General features: G+C 37.2%; 1 long non-coding RNA gene across 1 annotated transcript; it reads left to right on the top strand.

The window, feature by feature from the left end:
• Nucleotides 1-13,440: 13,440 nt before the first annotated feature.
• LOC113293766 lies at nt 13,441-16,623 on the top strand. The gene is made up of 3 exons (XR_003332545.1): nt 13,441-13,788; nt 13,912-14,052; nt 15,889-16,623. It is a non-coding gene; the product is annotated as an uncharacterized LOC113293766 (long non-coding RNA).
• The last annotated feature ends 477 nt before the right edge of the window (nt 16,624-17,100 follow it).

The raw sequence follows: 17,100 nt of genomic DNA, 5'->3' as shown, positions 1-17,100 counted from the left end.
CCGCAAAGAATGGAGCGCACGTCCAAAAAGCTAGGAATGGGCTCAAGAAGGAAGAATTGTTCTTAAAGAAGATATGGGCTTGGCATACCCAAGGCCCAAAACCCTTACCCAAACCCATTTTCTATAACCAAAACCGCCTCCATCTTCAGTCGTCGGATTGGATCCATCTCATCATCCGATGGTCGCTCCTTCATCGCGCATCAAAATCTGAAGCTCCTATCAAACACCATAGTGCCTAAATTCCAAGCCTTCAGATTAGATTGTAGTTGAATCCAACGATCGCTTCTTTGCCTGCGCATCAAACCCAGGTACTTCCGCTTAACACTACAACACCAAACTCCATCTGGCGCCGTTAGTTTCGTTGTATATCTGCATCCAACGGTCGCTGCCAGCATCTTCACTTTTATCCGTTAGATCAATCTTCATCTCCACACCCCACGGCTAAGCATCGCAAGACATCGAAATCTGATGAGCCCGCCTCACACTAGAACAACCTAACCCTATACCCATCAAACCAAACGACCGTACCCAAATTCTCATCTCCTCCTTCGAGCCAGTCAAGCTCTGCTCCTGCCATGTCCGCCACCTTACCCTGCCCACCTCAACCACCACCATCTCCTCTCAAATCAACCAAACACCATAACCCATCTCCACTACCATCATTACAACCTATCTAGCCACCTAATTTTCCATTTTTATACACGTTTTTCTCAAAACCCTAACGTGTGAAAAATTGGTAAATTAGGTGAGTTAGGAGAGCAATTGGAGGCGTGGGAAGCATCAGAAGACCGTAAGGAAGCATGGGTGAGAGCTATCAAGAGTTTGCAGTGATTAGGTAAACCTAATTTCTATTTCTTATAAACCCTAATTTCATAATTTGGGGATAATTGGGGGAACATGATTGTACGTCTAATTGAAGCATGGGTTGGTTGATTGGGTTGTTATCAGAAGGTTAGGTGAACCAATTTTGGGTTTAATTGTATTTTTTTTCACAAACCCTAGTCTACTGTCAATTTGGGGATTTTTTGGATAGAACCCTAATTGTGCTTGTAACTATAAATATGGGTTGTGGGTGTTGTTGTAAAAGTTATGCTGGAATAGCCAGTGTCCAGAACTGTTATGTTATGTTCTGTTAATGTTTTTTTTTCTCTTCAATTTGTGCTGTTTCATGCACTGCTCCTGTTTAATCATGTATGTGTTCTGTATATGTTCTACTCTTAATATCCTGTTGATGTTCATGTGTGTTAGTTTCTTTCCTTGTTTTAATTTCCTGTTGATGTTCATGTTTGTTAGTTTAAATGTTGTGTTGTTCCTGTTAATCATGTGTTGTTCCATTTGTTTTCTCATGTTCTGAGTTCACTGCTGAGGCTCAGATGAAGCTTTAGTGGAATGTTAGATAGTGGAATGTTAGGCTAGAAACCTCAGTGCACTGATTTGATTGAGCAATGGGAGAATTCAGTGCTCACTAGTGCTTGTGATTGATTGTACTGTCAAAAGACAGTCAATTCTAGGAGCACATCAGTTGAGCAAGCTGTTTATCTTGCTATTCCCTTTTTGTATGCATAGGATGTTCAATTCAACCTAGAACTACACTATCTGGCTAGGTCACAAGGGTGGACTCTAAGCCTTAGCTTAGCCACAGCTGCAAACATCTCCCCTGCCCTTGGCTTAGGCCTTGGTTTATCTCTTTGTCATTCTTTATGCCATTATCACCTTCACCATCATCATTGTTGTTTGCTGTTTGCTTATGCCATTGTTAATATGCACATGTAGATTACTGTTGTTTTATCATTGTATATATTGCCACATTGTATATATTGATACTATCTCCATTTCCATCCTCACTTCCTTGGTCTTTCCCTTTGCTATATTACCTTGTTTTGCCCTGTTATGCTTCCCTGAGCAGCCTGCATTACCCTTCTGCTGCTGCTGAAGCCACTGCTGCTGCTGCACTGAGCTTGCCTCAGCTAAGACCACAGTTCAGGTTAAGTCCTAAGGCCCAGTTCACTGTTACCAAGCCCAGTACACATCAAAAGAACCCAAGCCCAAATTCAAAACCAAAGCCTAGTTCACTACCAAGCCCAGTTCACAAGTGAGCTGTTAAGCCCAGTCCACAGTTCTATCCAAAAGCCTAGTGTACTGATAGGCTAAAGCTAAAACCTAGTTCATTCCCAAAGAACTCAAAGGCCCAAAGCACAATCATAACCCATTGGTTACCAAAATCCATTGGTACCCAAAGCCCAACAATAGCAACTAGAACCCAAAATAGCTAAACACTACAAAACACACCCAGTCTCCGTGGATCGACCCGTACTTGCACGAGCTACAACCGACGACCATGCACTTGCGGTATTACTGTAGGCCCGAGTTTTCTTCGCTTCATTTTTATACACTCCTCCGTGCCCACCAAGTTTTTGGCGCCGCTGCCGGGGACCATTTTGCATTGAAATATAATATCTTTGAGGCCTACCAGGCTCTGCCTTCTTTTGTTGCTGGGCTCGTGGTCTTCTGTGAGCTGGGCTTCGTTGCTGCTGCTGCTGGGCTCTGTTCCACCTGTTGTTGCTGGGCTTGAGCGCGAAGCTGCTAAGGACGATCCTAAAGCCCAACTGGGCTGTGTAACTAAAAGGGAACAAAAGCCTAACTGGGCTTCCCTCCTTAACCAAGTAAGCCTAAACCATGAGTAACCCACTTGGGCCCCATTAAATATTCAATTTGGGTATGTAATAATTAATTTATTTTTAATTTGGGCTTGTAATAATTATTTTTATTTTTATTTTCTTTTTCTTTTATTTTCTTTTATTTTTCTTTTATGGGCTTGTAATTATTTATTGTTGTTTTTATTTTCTTTTGTGGGGTGTGATAATTTATGCTAGGCTAAGTTCATAAAAAAAAAAAAATTGCTCCTTATTTCAAAAAACCAAAATTTTTCTCCCTCTTTAAAAACCAAAATTTTCCATAAAAAACCAAATGTTTTTCATTCCCATCAAAACCAAATTTTTCCCAAAAATCCAAACCCATTAAAACCAAATATTTTTACCAAAAATCCAAACCCATTAAAACCAAATAGTGGGCTTTGTGTCTTTTCAATATGGGCCAACCTCGTGCTCTCCATGAATACATGTATCCGACAATAAAAATTCCATTATCATGTATTGTATTACCTCAAACCAATAACCCTTTTAAAATAAATGCAAGCATGATACAAATACTTCCTATATTTCGAGGGTTCGATTCGGAGAACCCCTATACTCATGTAAGAGAGTTTGAACAAATTTGTCGGACTATGCAACCTGATCATATGTCCGAAGACTCTCTGAAATTGCGTTTGTTTACATTTTCTCTAAAGGAAAGGGCCAAAACATGGTTTTACGGTTTGAGACCACAATCAATCACCACTTGGGAACAACTAACTAATCAATTTTTCCAAAGATTTTTTCCACATCATAGGACCATCGCTATTTGTCAAAATATCAATTGTTTTGTCCAGTTGGATGAGGAAACTGTTTTTGACTATTTTGAACGTTTTAATGATTTGTTGAGCGAATGTCCACACCATGGATTTGAGAAGTGGAGATTTGTCGCTATCCTCTATGAGGGAATAGACTTTAAATCTCGAGCCATGGTTGAGTGTATGTGTAATGGTGAATTTCTTGATAAAACTGTGGATGATGCATGGAAATTTTTAGCTGAGATTGCAGAGAAAACCCGTCAATGGGAATCTATTAGGGAAACTGAGACACTATCACATGATATAGGTGGTAATGAATTGAACTTTGAAAATAGCATGTCTAGTCCTTCTCATGTGTATGATATTGAATATGAACCTAATTTAGAGGAACATGAATCGACTAATGACACCACCACTGTTAATGAGGACCAATATGCATGCTACCATGATGATGATTATGATGATTATGATGATATGTTAGAAGAACATGAAAATATTGTGGAACCTGTTGGTTCAAAAACATATGGCTTCTCGCCCTCGACCTTCATGAATGTTGTTCTTTCTAATACTCATTGTAATTCATATGATTTTGATATTGACATGGGATTCGTACAATTATTCTGTGAAGATGAGCATGACATAGGAATAGTTGAATCTTCTGTAGACACTAATATGCATGAAAATATATTTGATGTGTCTGATTCTCTACCTAGGTCACATTGTGATATTTCTCCTGATTTGCCGATGCATGAGAATAAATTTGTTGATGATGTTGATGACTCTGATTGTGATCTTGCCAATTTGTTTGATGATTGTGAGCAAGTTGTGACACGTGTAGAAGACTTAGGAGATGTTGATGTGATTAATAATGATGTGCCTATCTTCATACATAAGTCACAATCTGATGGCCTTCCACCCAACCTAGATTTGGTTTGTACCCATATTGTCAAACCGACTTTTCTGAGAGTCCCTAATCTAGGTCTGGAACTGTGTGCTTCCCAAGTCCTCTTGGACTATTTTGCTTCTAATTATAATACATCTGAGGAACCACAGTTGGAATTAGCATGTTTGCCCGTCCCTAGCACAGTTCATTTCGAGCTAGACCTTGTGCATGATGAACCCCCGAAACTGCGCGATTTTGTTTTCAAAATTATATCTTCTGTAAAATCCAGGTTTGGGGGTAGCTCATTTTGTTTCACAGCTTCACTTGCATGCCTATCATATTATTATTGTGTGAAGCTGTTGAAACCTCTACACTTTGTCTTTTGGGTTGATCCTCAACTCTTTAGATTGTTAGTGTATGGTGAATTTTTGTATATAATCCAGTAGATAAAATTTCTTAAAAACCTTTTTGTTCCTTTTGTATATATTTTGCTAATCCAATATGATCTCGGTTGACATATGTTGGATTCTTGCCTTGAATAACGGAGTTCTAATATTGCTTTCGCCGAAATCGGGTATTCTCTTTCCTTTTTCTCTACTCAACATGATCCTCTTCATATGTTGTATTATAATTCTTTCCATATTTTGAAACATTGAGGACAATGTTTAGTTTAGGTTTGGGGGTGAAAAGTAGATACTTTGATAATATGCCATAATTGAAAACAAAACTCCATCTTTTTGAAAAAATTGAAAAATTCCAAAAAAATTAAAAAATCAAAATTAAAAATTGAAAATTGAAAAAAAACATAAAAAATGGAGCTCATTTACCTTGAAATGTTGACTCTTGTGCAAATATGTAATTATTAGGAGTCTTAGTCTAGATATTTAGGCACCCTGATTCTAGCACAATTCACATAGTGATAAGAAATTTGCACGCGCACGATCTACCAATACATGTATGGCCTCGATCTTCAAGGTGTTTGATAGGAAGTCACGATTGCCAATCACTTTAGAATACTGAACGAAACTTGACTAGCTTGTTCTTTGGTTGGTTGGGATAGAAGGTGGAGGTTACATTAAGAAAGACAACCATCGAATTTAACTGGGTGCATCAAAAAGGGCTACCTCTTGCAAAGTGTCATGTAATCTTTTGTTTCCTTTTGTATGTGTATCAAAAGTGTTTCCTGGTTCAAAAAAAAAAAAAAAAAAAAAAAAAAAAAAATATCAGAAAAAAAAAAAAATCAAGTATTTATCAATTCCATCCTCTCTTGTTCCAAAAATAAAAGAGAGTAGTCAATGTAAATAAGAGTCATGTAAGTCATTTTGTTGTTTCATTGTAATAAGCAAGGAGGGTGTATGCCATTGATGTACAACGCGAGTAATTGTGAAATACCTCCAACTCATTCACAATTCTCGTAAAGTCCGGACAGCTAGCTAGATTTCGACCTTGGTTCTTAGCCTGAGAAACTATCTCTTGGTGATTAGTAGTCATAACTTCATATCTTTCTTTACACATGTGTAGATACACTTTACACTCTTATCACATGTCTTTTTTGTTATCAGTGCTAGGATTGTGCCTTTGATAGCTAGATTGACATCTCCATTTTGCTGTGAGCTTAAACTGACTTGCACATGTCACATTTGATGGAATCTGAGCTTATATTTTGACCTAGAACTTTGTAGGTACGTTCTAAGCAAAACTTCACGAGACTTCAACTCGTCCACTAGGGACACTTAGTGGTTTAAAAGGCTTAGTGCATACGCTAAATGCATTCGAGAGACCAGCGATAGTGGTATATGTAGGATTTCCTTAGTTTTGTTTTACTTGAGGACAAGTAAAATTCAGGTTTGGGGGTATTTGATGAGTGCTAAAAAGTGCATATTTCTATTCTTTTGTTGGCATTAACTCATCTTTTGTGCATTAATTCTCATTTTATCCCATATTCTGTATTTTCATTGTTTTCAAGAATAAATATTTTTCTTACTTAATTTTGCATTTTTAGGTAATAAACGAAGTTCGGATGAGTCCGGAGCGAAAAGAGCAGAAAAGTAGTGAAAAGCCGGGAAGAATTACGCAAGGAAGCCGCAAAGAATGGAGCGCACGTCCAAAAAGCTAGGAATGGGCTCACGAAGGAAGAATTGTTCTTAAAGAAGATATGGGCTTGGCATACCCAAGGCCCAAAACCCTTACCCAAACCCATTTTCTATATCCATACCCGCCTCCATTCCCGACCGTCAGATTGGATCGCATATGCATCCTACGGTCGCTTCTTTGCCTGCGCATCAAACCTCGATACTTCCGCTTAACACTACAGTACCTAACTCCATCAAATGCCGTTCGTTTCATTGTATCTCTTCATCCGACGGTCCTCCTCGCCTGCCTCCGAATCGCCGTCAGATCTACCTACCATCTTCTCATCCTACGGCCCGGATCGCATAACATCTTCACTCGCTGAAACTGCCCAACACCCTAACATCCGAGCCATATACCCCTACCAAACACCCCCTTCTCCTTCTTCCATCGACCTCTCCCCCCCATGCCTGTTGCAGACCACCCCCACCTTCTCCACCTGCTCTGCCTTCACCATCACCATTCCCTGACACCACCAAACCACTCTATTCCATCCTAAAAGCGAAACCCATCATTTCCCCCATCTTTCTAGCCTCCTACTTCATCAATCTCGCACCTTTCCTATCTCTGAAACCCTAGGTTAGAGATTGATGAATTAGGTGAAGCTAGAGAAGAAATTGAAGCGTGGGAATGAAGCAGTGAAGTCAGAGGAAGATTGGGTCGACGTTGTGGGTGAGATTTGACCCATCAAATTAGGTGAATTCGAAACCCTAAATTCACTGTTTTGGATTTTTTTTGGGATAAACCCTAATTTTGTAAATTAGGTATTTTGAGAATTGGGTGTAATTATAAATAGAGTTGTGATGTGCATGAAAAGAGGTTAGGCCTGGATTAGCCAGAGCACCACCAAGAGGACTGGACTAGCCAGTTCCTCAATTGTTCATGTTCTGTTTATGTTCAATTTTCAAATTCAAGTTTCAATTATCTTGTATGATGTATGTGTATGTAATATGTTGAGCATGAGCTAAATTGTTGCAGCTGAGGTTTAGATGAAACCTCAGTGCACTGTCTGATAGTGGAATGCTAGGTTAGAGTCTTAGTGCTTTGTTTTGATTGAGCAATGGGAGAGATTAGTGCTCATCTGTGTGTTTGTGATTGATTGTACTGTCAAAAGACAGTCAATGCTAGGAGCACATTAGTTGAGCAAGCTAATTTTCTTTCCATTCCATTTGTATGCTTAGGATCATAAGTTGACCTTAGCTGTCACTTAGTTCCATTAGGAATTCAACCTAGAATTACATTTTCTGGATAGGTCACAAGGGTGGATTCAAAGCCTTAGCTTAACCCATAAATTGTTTTCACAGTCACTTGCAACTCCGAATCAGTTTTTCTTATTGCTTAGTTAAATTTTCCTTGCTGCTTTGTTTAGTTTTTGTGCAATTTACAGCTTGCTGTGCACTGAAATCAGTGCACTGTCTCCCCTGCCCTTGGCTCACAGCCTTGGTTCATGCCATTTGCCCTCTTTGTTTCACTGCCACTATAACATTGTGATCTTGCATCTTGTTTTACATCATTTGCTAGCTTAGGAAAACTTCTTGTATGCTCCCACTCCCTGTGGACTAACCCCTACTCACCCCTATACTATAAAGCTTGGCCTTGTATACTTGCAAGTTTTGTGTGTTTTCCATTCCACACCATGTACTATTCGTATTATTCTTACATTGGATCTGTCTTCCAATTGGCCAATTCATCAACTTGACGTGCATAATGCCTTTTTACATGGTGAACTTCAAGAAGAGGTATACATGAAACAACCTTCGGGTTATGTTGATTCTCGATTTCCTACACAGTTTGCAAGTTGCATCGTTCTCTCTATGGCCTTAAACAAGATCCTCGTGCATGGTACCACCGGCTCAGTATTTTTTTATTACAAATTGGGTTTGTCACTTCAAAATGTGACACATCTCTATTTATCTACAATGGTTCCTGTGGTACTATTTATCTGTTGGTGTATGTGGATGATATTATTGTTACAGGTTCCAACTCTGCTAGTATCAAAACCACTCTTGATCATCTGCAACAAGAATTTTCTATTAAAGATCTTGGATCCTTGTCTTATTTTCTTGGAATTGAATCGATTCGTACTTCCTCAGGATTGTTTCTTTCTAAACAAAGGTATGCTCATGATCTTCTTATTCAAGCAAAAATGGATGGTGTTAAACCTATTCAAACACCACTTAGTACTTCTGGTGATATCTCTTCGGATCGTAGTACCTTATTAACGGATGCTACTGAGTATCGTAGTATTGTTGGGGCCTTACAATATTTAACATTTACTCGTCCTGATTTGGCTTATGCTGTCAATAAGGTATGTCAATTTATGCATGCACCCACTGTTTTTCACTGGGGGTATGGTAAAGAGAATACTACGGTATCTTAAAAATACTCCAACCTTTGGTATACTTCTTCGGCCATCTCCTTCTCTACAGTTATCATTCAGTGCATATACTGACTCTTAGTGGGATGGTTCTCTTGATGATCGTCGTTCTACTAGTGGTTATTGTGTTTACTTGGGTGGTAATATTATCTCTTGGAGTGCTCTTAAGCAAAAAACAGTGTCTCGTTCTAGTACTGAACCCGAATACAGGGGTCTTGCCATTGCCACTGCTGAAACTATGTGGATCCAATCACTTATTTCAGAACTTCGTGTATCCACTCAATCTCCTCCTGTTCTATGGTGTGACAATCTTGGTGCTACTTATCTTACAGACAATCCCATATTTCATGCAGGACAAAGTATATTGACTATCATTTTGTTCGTGATCAAGTTGCTTCTAAACTTCTTGATGTCAGGTTTATATCGTCTAAGGATCAAATTGCGGATATCTTCACAAAACCGCTATCCAAGATCGTTTTTCATCTTTAAGGTTCAAGAGAACCCGTTACGCTTGCGGGAGGGTGTTGACACATCTCCAGGTACGTGTGTAACATAACACACGATACCTTGTTTACCAAGATGTATTAGTTATTCGTATATTAGGAAACCAGCTCCATTTAAGAAATATTGAATCTTACAGTTCAAGGAAACTCACGTATATAAACTGTATTCAACTCAGTATGTAATTCTCGAGAAAATCAATAAAAGTCCAGTTTCTGTTTATCTCCTTTTCTGTCTGTGACATTCTTGTTTAACCTAAACCTAAAACTAAGTAGTTCTATCTGGATAACTATCCCAGCTGGTCATTCCATTCCTCAAAGACGCTCCAGGTTTGAGTTACCGATGGCGCAATATTGCAGAATTTAACATGGAAGATTGAGTTAGCTTTCACCCCTTGGGACATAATGAGTCCCATATCCGTTTCGGCTCCATTAGATAGTTCATGAGGCTCGCTAGTAGGTTAGCAAGACATCATGTTCAACTAATGTAGTAGTACGTTGTTGGACGTTAGCTTGTTAGGCTTCCAATAACTAGTTTCTTGTAATAGTACCCTTTAAAAACATTAATTTAAAAAAATCAATAAATTTTTAAATCTTTTTTAAAAAAATAATAATATTTGAAAAGGTTAACTTTAACCTTTTATACTTTTAAAACACCCCATATCAGGATAGTTAAGATGGGAAAAGTAATTCATATTCCTAGATTAATCCTCATTTCCCCAGATTATGGGTTCCTGAATTATATATATATATATATTAATCCATTTTTTTAAGTATGTATATATATATATATAGTTTGTGTTCCGTAAGAATAATGTTTTGAGGCATACAAGGTAATGACAAAATACAATCACTATATGGTAAAATCGATAATAATAACATCTTTACTTCACTAGTGTTAATGATAATAATTAGAATATAATATTAATAATTAGTAGTTAATGTTAATGATTAGTGGTTAATTCAAAGATTATATAGTCTTAGTTGCAAATATTTTTTTTTTGTTTTATTTGATAGATAGTTAGGTTACGGTTTGTTAAACAAGAAGAATAAGAATATAGGGGTTTTCTGAAATGATAGATAATTAAGGTTTGTTAATACGGATGTAGACTTTTAAACGAGTGTAATGTCCTTTGTATAAGTTGAATTTGTCAAAAAATTGAATTTTTATAACCTAGATACTGACAGATGAACGGTTCGGATGATTATTTATCATCCGAACCTATGTTTTCTGAAAATATATCTAGGTTCGGCTGACAAGTTATAAACCGAACTTAACTCTGTAACTGACGAATTCAGGTTCGGCTGATTCGAATAGAAAATTGAATAGCCGAATTAAGCGTGTTCTTTAGCAAAATGAAATTCAGCTATCATCTTCATGTTTTATTATCAGTCGAACTGTTCTTGTGAGCCAAAAAAAAGGAAGACCAAAGATCCGGATTCCAATGTGCGGTCTGAAGATAAACCTCTTTGTGCAACGCTTTACGACTCATTTATACTTGTGGTTTTAATCAATGATCAAAAGTTTATGAGTTAACAACTAATCACCGATGAAAAATAAAATCAAAAAGGTTGGTTAATGACAATGATTAAATTAGTTTAGGAATGACAATGATTTTTTATTTTGAAAATAATTTTTGATTTTGGTTAACTTAGGTTTATGTTTTAAATTTAGGTGAAAGATATTTAAGTAATTGAAAATAATTAAGGGTAACTTAGTAATCTACTCACTGATGGGACACTCCTTGTGAAAACATCATAGATAGGAAAATGATTTTGTATGCCTCGAAACATTTAAATTTTTTGAATATGCCTCAAATCAGGTTTTGACATCTTACTATTTTTACTGAAGTTCATTTAGATAGAAGGGCTAACAAAGCAGTAGACTTGTTAGCTAAAGAAGGGAGAAATTCACCTCAGCAATTTACTAGTTTAGCTGAAGTTCCTTTGTTTTTAATTGCAACAATAGCTTTTGATACTGTCAAAGCTCAAGAGATATGTAATATGAACTCCAATTATGTATTCTTTCTTGAAGATACTAATTATACAAATTCAGTCATCGGACGGACAACTCATTCTGAGCTGATTCCAAATGAGTCCGAATCTACAAATGAGAGTCTTCTCAGTAATATATCCGGTTATTTTCAAAAATAAATAAATCAGGTTTCTACCCTAATATCTACATTTTAATCTTTATTACGCTTGGTGTACTGTGGATGTTCCGTTTAATAAAGAATGATTTTTTAGGGACCATGGTTTTTTTGTGGGGACCATGGTTTTATTAGGCCATCTTCCCTATAGTGATAAGGGGTGTCCTAAAATGTTGAAATGACTAACCTACCCTTAACCTAATTTAATTTAAAACCAAAATAACCACCTATATATATATATAACCACCACCTCTTCCCACCACCACCGCCCATTACCACCACCACCACCTCCGATTATCACCACCACCAACCACCGATTACCACCAACCACCGATTACCACCACCGCCGATTACCACCACCACCACCTCCGATTATCACCACCACCAACCACCACCACCTCCTCCCACCACCACCACCACCGCCTATTTAAGAAATGTAACAACATCAATGCAATCACAATTAAGTTCTGTTACATGATAATTTTATCGAGTATAAAAGACGCCAGCCGCAGCCTGATTCTGCCATGGGACCACTCATGAGGTATTTTCCAACAAACCCTTCACTTTAATTTGATTTTGATTGCTTCAATCGAATAGAAATCATCAAAATAGGGTTTTAATAGGAGTTACAGAGACATGTTCGGTTAGGCCGATTTTCCAAAAACCCTAGTTTACTAACTGAACTTTTCTTGAAAATGAAGAACACGAAGAATAGTTCGGTTCTATTGGATTTAAAACTAAGTCACCGAACTCTCTGTTCGGTTGTTTCGCAAAAAAATTTAAAACTACAAAGTAACCGAAATCTATCCTTAGAACAGAAAAAAAACAAATCCAGTCTAACCGAACTGTGTTGTTGTGGCCACTATGTTGAGTTCCAAAATAACCGAACTTAGCCAATAGAGTTTGGTTTTTCGCAAAAAATTTTAAAACTACAAAGTAACAGAACTTAGCCAATAAATGCTGGAACTTCACATTTTTTTTGTTCGTTAAGTTCGGTAACTTCACAATTTTATCGCAGAAACCGAACTCAAAGTTCGGTTGGTTAGCTGTTAGGTTCAAGTTTGCGAAAGAACCGAACTTTGTAAACTTATATACTCTTATATTACATAAAGTTCGGTTAGATCAAAAGTGCATGCAGTTTGCGAACCAACCGAACTTTGTACACCAAAGTTCGGTTAGTTGAGAACCAACCGAGCATAACGCTGTAACTCCTAGAAATTCTATTATTAGAGAGTTCGATAACCTGCGTTTTTGGAACAAGTAACCGAACTACACTTTCAGATGAGTTCGGTTACTTGTTCATCTCACGGGGCAACCAAACTACAACTTCAGATGAGTTCGGTTACTTGTTCTTCATATAAAGTAACCGAACTACATGTTCAGATGAGTTCGTTTACTTGTTCTTCATATAAAATAACCGAATTGTTCAAAATCCAGTTCAAATCCGGATCATTTTGAAGATTAACAAATATTCTAGGAGAGGATAGAGATGAAAAATCAGATGAGTTTTCAGCATTTGAATACTCAAACTTAGTGAATTGGAAAAAAAATCTATTTTTCATGTTTTTCTCCTTCATCTTCTCTAACTCTACTCTCTCAATAATTCTACTCAACTAATAATAAACCCATCTTTTAATTTAATCTCACTAATTGTTTTTAACTAAATCATTCACTAATCATAACCTAAAATTAATTAAGAGGATAGATTAGGTATTAAATAAATAATTAGATAATGGGGTGACTTAGAATTACTTCTAATGCTTTTCCCCAAGCCATGGTCCAAAAAAAATCGTGGTCCCAAAAAATCGTTCTTAATAAAAAGATTCGGTGAACCATTGTGCTTGGCTTTATGGATTCCGCTGGCCCAACATCAATTAAATTTCTTACCTTTTGTTTACATGGTACTCACACCTACCACCATTGTAGTCTACTACCACCCATTAACCGACAGTTCCTTCTATCTTTCACAACTACACCACCCACACTTTCTCTTCTTCCTCAAAATTTGGTCCCATTTTCTGTCCACAATTTTTGTTTTTCACTCTCTCCACACCCACTTGCCCGGAATCAAGATTGTATTCTTCCTGTTTAGACCTTCCAAGTAGCAATTCCAATATTCTACAAACTGCTCATTCATTCGTCAAAACTCAGAACTGCTCATTCATCAGTGAGGTTTTACGGTCTCCTTGGAGAGGTAAGAAATTGATTAGGTATCAAATGATTCAAAGATGATGAAAACAAGCTTGGGAAGTTTATTATTGTTGAAGATGGGTATGATTGCAGTTAGTTTGGCTCTACAGGTCAGATATTTTATGCCTAAAATCTTCATTTTTGTTTCATTTTCATTCTGGGTTTTCGATATTTATTGTTGTTTCTCTAGCAAAAGTCTAATTTTAGGGCCTTTGTGAAATGCCTCTTTTCAGATGTATGGGATCGATTGTTCAAGAAGTCTCCTAAGCCTCCAGAGAAATTATCATTCAGTTATCTGAGTCAGAAATTATTAAAGAGATTCCGAGGTTTCTTATTGGTATTTTGGAGTTTGAATCCCCCCATTACTATTTGTGGTAAGTATCAACTCTTATTTGATGCCGCTTTGTTAATTTGGTTCACATATGAGTTAGATTTTTAGTTGGGTGTCACTTAATTTCCTTTTCCTGTTGTGGGTTCTTTTTAAGTTAGGAAAAATCTATTCCGGGTGTGATTATTTTAATAGTTTTGCCTAACTAATTATGGTTAAATGGAAATAGTTAGTAGCTTTAAAGCTGCAATTAATGTTTACTCTTAGCAATCAATTGTGGCTAGTATAGTGATTTTGTTCATTCAAATTCATCTTACAACTCACGTAGGTTTGTATTATAGCAATCAATTGTGGCTAGTATAGTGATTCTGTTCATTCAAATTCACGTTACAACGCTTACATAGGTTTAATAATTTTGGTTTATATCATTAAAGAAAGTATGTGCAATCTACATTTACTTTTATAGTTTGATAAAATTTTCCAGTGTCTTCAAATCTAAGTACGGAGTGATTTTCCAGCTATTGATATGTTGTCTTTCGGGTTTCTTTAGTTTACAGTAGGTCACGGATATGTGGTTAAGTAAATTGGTGAAACAATATCTGTAGCTTAATTACCCCATGGCAAGGACCGTAACACTCCAAGCTACAAGGAAATTCAAGATTTCTAGGATATTGGGTTTTAAGTTTAGTTTGGGAAAAAGTCTTCAATTGCCTAATCATATTGAAGCTCAGTAGTACGCATAAGTGTCGAGTTCAGTGAAAGACTACTAATGAAAACTAGGTCTTACATTCAAATATCAAAATAGTACCATGTTTACATTTTTGTAAGAATATGCTGATTTATTGCATGTTTGGGTTAAGTGAAAGATTTGCTAGAAGGTACTTCGGTATATGTCCTGTATCTAGATTAAAAAAGGACATCATATTTATAAGTGCATATATGGTGGAGCACAGTTGTAACCAGTTACACCTAGGAACTTTGGACGTATTAATTTTCTATCCATTGTTGAAAACAAAATCTTTCTGTCCAAGTAAAATTTTCTATATATGCTTAAAAGTTAATGACTCAGTGTAAAGCATCGTCTTTTACTCCGTCCATGCAATCTATAGTTTACAATTTTGCTTTATGAAGCTAATTTTTGTGCTTAGAAGTAGAATATTTTTGAGTATTTAATTTGATTTAGATTTTTGGATTGCAAATCAAGCCAAAACTCGCGGGTTGGCCCGTCCCGTTCCATGAAAACCCGCACCCGTCCCGGATGGTAACTAAACAAGACGGACGCGGGTTGTATAATTAGTGGCTTGTGAAGAAATGGGTTAACCCGGTCCGTACTGTGAAACCCTCGGGTTAACCCGGCCCGTACTCGTCTTTACCTATCCTCTCCGTCATCCCCTCAACTAGGTTCTCTGCTCACCCTCTTTCATATTTTGCACCACAGAGAAATAAAAAACTAGAAACAGGAAGAAGATAAACTCAAATTTAGGAGTTAACCAGTTATACCCCCAAATTTAACAATCACAATCACAAACAGTTAACTAAATCAACAAAAAACTTGACAAAATCATCGAGACCCCCTAAACAGATCGAACTGAAGAGAAATTTCTAGGGTTTTTGTATAGGTAAAGAAGAGAGATTTGTTCTGAAGATGTAAAAATGGAATCTATTAGTTTGCAAATTCTTCAGCAAAAAGAGGAGGTATATCAACTTCTTTCTTTAATCCACTCCATCTCTCATTATGAAATGGTGTAGTTAAGATTATGAATTCAGAAAGTATAAGTATTAGAATTGAAATAGATGATCAACATAGAGATTAGAGAAGAGACACTGAGTTCTGATATGACGAATGATTATCAATGTGTGTGTTGAATGTGAATCCTTGCAGGGAAGGAGTTGTGCAATCTCCAGGATGCAGCCGGTACATAGACTTCACCAGTTTACCAAACGCACACAGGATGTTTGTATAAAGGCCTGAATGACTATTTCTCCACAGCTCCATCCACGACCAGTTTTGCCATCCAAGTCTGAACTAGTTTTCTTCCAAGGTTCAGTGCCGGCAAACTACAAGTCCGATGAGTGTTTGCCAAGGATTCATAGGGGTTTCGAAGACAAGAAGAATACAGAGCCTGTAGACAAGAATTTGATGCCGAGAAGAACCTAAATTGTGTCGTTGTAATTCGGCATCAGGTCTTGTAGATGATTAAACTAGTTAACCCGTGAGCACCTGTGAACCCGCAAGCTTTACCCGGGACGGACGCGGGTCGGATAAATGACCACCCGTGAAGATTTTCAACCCGCAAGCTTAGACTTGTATTAACCCGTAACCCGCGGGTTGGTCACAAGCCAGCCCCGTCCCGCCCGTTTGCCAGCTCTATGCTCGTTCAGACTTAGACAACTTCCTATCTCTTGCAACTGGTTCAGCTTTTTCTTTATCTTCACCTTCTACAACCAACACGACATGTAGAATGTTAAAACCCACTACTTAATTATTCAAATTCAATCTTAGTCATCAAAATATGAACTCATACTCTAGACCTAAGCATGTATGCGACAGAACACATGACTAATGATTATTGTAAATGAAGCTAATAGGGTATCACAATTAGACTTCACTATTGACAGTTCCCACTTCAACAAAAAAAAAACAGATTGTAAGAAACATGATGCAGTGAGAATTAGATTGACAGTTCCCTAAATGGGTGAATCTAATATTTTTTAGAAGCATTCAGAATCAGATTTACGTTCTATCTTACAAGATACTCTTACATCCAGGCAAATCCCAAAGAAGAGAAACATGATAATAATGAAAGAAACAAAGATATATCATGATTTTAAAAACACGCGCCTGGATAAAGTATTCTTTATAATCAATGTGCAAAAGCAGAAGATAAAGAAAAGCTCAGTTCAGCTGCGCAAAAACTAAACCTGTAGTAATAAACTGGTAACCTCCGTTGCATACTAGTTGTGATCCGTAGGGCCATGGAATCGTCCCATTATTGACCAAACGCCACATTTTAGTGAATGGAGTTATTGGGAAAACTAGGGGTCCATATGGAATGTTTACATCTTGAATGAAATGGCTCTGAAGATATAGGAG

Source organism: Papaver somniferum, chromosome 7, assembly GCF_003573695.1.
Source record: "Papaver somniferum cultivar HN1 chromosome 7, ASM357369v1, whole genome shotgun sequence".
In the NCBI taxonomy this organism is placed as follows: Eukaryota; Viridiplantae; Streptophyta; class Magnoliopsida; order Ranunculales; family Papaveraceae; genus Papaver; species Papaver somniferum.
This window is presented reverse-complemented; position numbering and strand designations above follow the sequence as displayed.